This window comes from Melanotaenia boesemani, chromosome 12 (assembly GCF_017639745.1).
Source record: "Melanotaenia boesemani isolate fMelBoe1 chromosome 12, fMelBoe1.pri, whole genome shotgun sequence".
Classification (NCBI taxonomy): Eukaryota; Metazoa; Chordata; class Actinopteri; order Atheriniformes; family Melanotaeniidae; genus Melanotaenia; species Melanotaenia boesemani.
In genome coordinates, this window is record NC_055693.1 from 28,179,398 (window position 1) to 28,183,514 (window position 4,117).

Here is a 4,117-nt window from a genome sequence, read left to right on the forward strand (position 1 = left end):
TTCTAAGTCTTGCTAAAAAAGAAGAAAAGGAAAAAAAAAAGTTAGAAAACATATTAACACAACATTATATATATGTTGTTGATAAACAAATAAGCTCTGGACTGTCTGGATTTCCTTCATGTTTATGGAATGATTTATTTGGAGCCTACACCTACATGCAATGCAAATCTGCAGCAGTGTGGAGTGTTAGGATGGGAAAATAAGTTTAAACAAGTTATTTCCCTGCCTGGCAAATAAATGTGTTGAAGCTGGTGTTTCCTGTATCTCATCCATCCATTCTTTTATACACACTTGATTCTCTGTAGGGGACTTGTCTTAGCTGTCAACAGTTTACCAAACATGTAAACCATTCAAACTAACATTTAACACCCCTTTATGTCAAGAAAGTACTTGGTTCAAGTTTTATTGGGCCCAAGCACCGACGGAGGTGCGAAGGCCTATTGAAAATGCAAGCGTTTTTTATTATTACTTATTATTACTATTATTATTTCGCACAAGGAATCGCATTTTTGGGGGCCTGAACATGCTCGATAAACTCACCAAATTTTGCCTAACCCCCACACCCCCCATTGGATGTGAAAAATTTTATAATTTCAAGTGCTCGGGTCTGTTCAAGCAAAAACTGGATGAGAGCGCCACCTATTTGTGATGCCCCTCCACTGCAAGTTATCAATCTTCATTGAAACTTTGTACACATGTTCTATATGGTAGGGCGAACAAATAAATGAAATTGTCTAAATCGAACAGGAAGTCGGCCATTTGGGTCAAAGTCGCCATTGTGGCGTTTTACTGACCTCACATTTGAACAAACTCCTCCGAGAGATATTATACTGACACCAAAAATGGTTCTAGGATGTTCAGAAGACGTTTTGAACAAAAACCGGGTCAAACTGGGTCCGACATCTGAAAACAAGTTGGGGATGATATCCGGTGAAAACTGTTGCTCTACGCTGCAAGGCGAGACCGTGGCGCCATGGCGAAACTTAATAAGACGCTATTACATCATAAATCAATCATTAGGTCTTGGAATTTTTCACCCAATCACTATCAAACTCACAGGGTTTAGTCATGGCCCGGATCCCAACCATCCATATGACCACTTCCGGTCTAAGCCCTAAGCTCCCGCCCACTTTCAACAGGAAGTGCTTTTTTTCAGATGCTGGGGTCCTTCTTCTCAGGCATGAACCCCAGACACTTGAAAGTGCTTCACAACAGGTCAAACCCTTTTAATGATGCCACAATAAAAATCTCAAGTTCCTTCGCCAAACGTAACCATGGCGAATATTGGTTCAACGCCATCAAACTCAACAGGAAGGATCGTAGTCAGACGTGACCTCAAACTTTCATATCTCGCCATGAGAGACAAAATTGATATAACTTACATATAAAACAACAAATCTGAACTAAAATGGCTACGTATGATGCCATTTCCACGCTGACCACATCTACATGTCCAGATGTTGTGAACGCCCTAGCTCCGTCCCCTGGAAATGGGAAGTACCACATTTTTTACCATGGAAAACCTTAAAAACCTACTCAAACTCATCAATATCATCCTTGATGAACTCATGATTCACAATAAAACAAACTTCTTACAACATCGTGATTAAAATGGCTGCCTGTGAGGTTTCAGTCCTTTGCCATCAAAGAGGAAGTGGCTATAACTCTGGACTCTCTGGACCAAAGAACGTGATTTTTGGCAGTGGTCATTAAAGTCCCAAACTGAAAGTGTTAGTACATGAACAAAAACAATAGCGCCCCCTAGTGGCAATGTTGATATCTGTGGATCTTAAAACCATGCTTTTGTTTGTATTTATTTCACACAATTGCTCAGAACATGGTCATTAACACTTCTGATGTCATTATTCGGCCCAGTGATGTACCAGGTGATCCTCAGAGGGAGACAATGACCACCCAAGGCAGAAAACATGGGGACAAGTGAGTGTACAGCTGCAAGCAAGAGAGAGCATGGTGGGGGAGAGAGGTTGCCAGATTATGGGGTGGTGTGATAGCCAGAGCGGCACCATAGTTGCAAGGGCCTTCATCGCTGCTTGCAGCTTTAATATTTTTTTTATAATCTTACTAACATATGACCCAGGTGGGATTCGAACCCACAATCCCCAGCTCCGGAGGCTGATGCCTTATCCATTAGGCCACTGGGCCACAACTTAGTGAATGATTTGTGTTATTCATCACAGCTTGATTCTAAGTCATTCAAACAATCAGGCTGCATCAAATATGAACGACTCACAGTAATGACTTTAATAACTTGGATCATTATGAAGTTTCCAGCCTCCATTTGAAAAGGCTTTGAACACCGTTCTTCTGTCTGGTTTGAGACAAACATGTTTTACAGTGACATACAGCTAGATGTTGGAGAAGCTAAAAGTTTCTGGAAATGATTCTCAAAGCTCAAAGATCGTAACAACTACCTGGAGATGAAAGATCCATATTTTCCTCTCTTCTTTTTCCTCTCCAGCGAAGAACAGCTGGAAATCCTCAATGAGACCAAAGACCCCACAATAATGATAATAATAATGGATTAGATTTATATAGCTCTTTTTGTGCTGTAATATATTGTTTGATAACTCCTTATATTCAAAATATTGGGCCAAAATGGGTTTAAGTTTGTTGAGTTTGAAGCCTCAGACCATTCTCCAACCCAGCTCAAAAAAGAGATTTAGAAAGCAAGCAAGGAAATCTTAAAAAAAAAAAAAAAAATCAAAGCCATACTGTCTTTTAGAAACTGGTTTCAGGCTAGAAATATTAGATTAGCTCTGGTAAGTTAATTATAGAAACAATTTTTCATCTTATTCTGCAAAACCTTATTCACCTCTGTCCTGGTTCCCTATATGTTTTTACTGATAATAATTTTCTAATTCCAGCCAAGACGTGCAGTTAATAATAAATGTGATTCCATTAAAGTTGTGGAGCCACACACAATCATGAGGTCTGACATGTCAGTAGCACTGGTGTCGGTGTTTGGATGAGCCCTGGAATGCGGTTAATGTTAGACAGAGTTTGATTTTTAGGGAAAAATACAAATTCTTGGTCACTGAATGTAATAACCTAACAAAAGAGTTTACTTTTGGATGCAGAGACCCAATGGATTAACCAATGCCGGATGTCTGACGTTTAAAAGTCCTGGAAACTGCACACTGAAATTACACAGCTGTTAAAAAGTTTTGCGTCAGAAAAAAAATAGCTGGATATTAGACCTCAGAAAATTCTAGTAAACACTGTACTGGAGTTAAATGGACTAAAACCAAGGACAGATGTGTCATTTGCAGCTGTAGAGTCCACAGGACATGATGAGAAAGTGTCTGAAAATGATGAATGAGAGTTATACGCTGGGGTTTTTTATTTGATTGCATCACAATTCCCTCACTAAATTTTCAAGTAAATTCTATTAAATCCAGGCACAAAATCTGTATTTAATAGCCATTTCTTTAGAAAAAGGTACAAACTAGAACCCATATTATGCTGTCAGAACTTTCAATAAATGTGAGACTGACCATTTCTTTGGGCTGCAAAAACATAGTGAAAGCATCAGAGACAGCACATGTTGAACATTAGGAGTTCAACAATTTGTTCCACTCAGGAGAGATCAGATGCACGAAGAATGAGACAGCTGTGGTGGAAAAGCCCAGGTAAGAAGGAAGACCTTGCAGCAGGTCAACTTATCAATGTCTAAGTCTTCCATTTATAGAAAACACAAAGCTGAATGCAAGCGGATTCTCCAAAGGTGCAAACCTTTAAAAATAGAGTTTGCCAGCTCACACTATCAAGAAACATCTTACAAAGTTAAAGTAGTTCTACAGCATTTTGTTAAGTTAAAGCAAACCCTGTTTCAACTGGTACACCAGTATCAAGCAAAAAAAAAAAAAAAAAAGAAAAATTCAAGATCGTTTTTTTTTTTTTTTTTTTAAATACATCATCATCAGTAAAACAGAGGCAGTGTAATGGAACAGCAGTGGGTAATAGTGTTTACTGAGATGCGAAAGAAGAATCTGTCCAGATTCAGTTAAATGCATAAAGGCTCTTCATAATAACCTAAACATTCTCCACAAAGAATGGAGGGATTAAAGTATTGGAATGTTCTTCGAAGCAGAGTCAG

At 38.8% G+C, this 4,117-nt stretch overlaps 1 non-coding gene across 1 annotated transcript; it reads right to left on the minus strand.

Moving 5' to 3' along the window:
• Nucleotides 1-2,090: 2,090 nt before the first annotated feature.
• Nucleotides 2,091-2,163, minus strand: trnar-ccg. The gene has a single exon. It is a non-coding gene; the product is annotated as a tRNA-Arg (tRNA).
• Nucleotides 2,164-4,117: the final 1,954 nt, after the last annotated feature.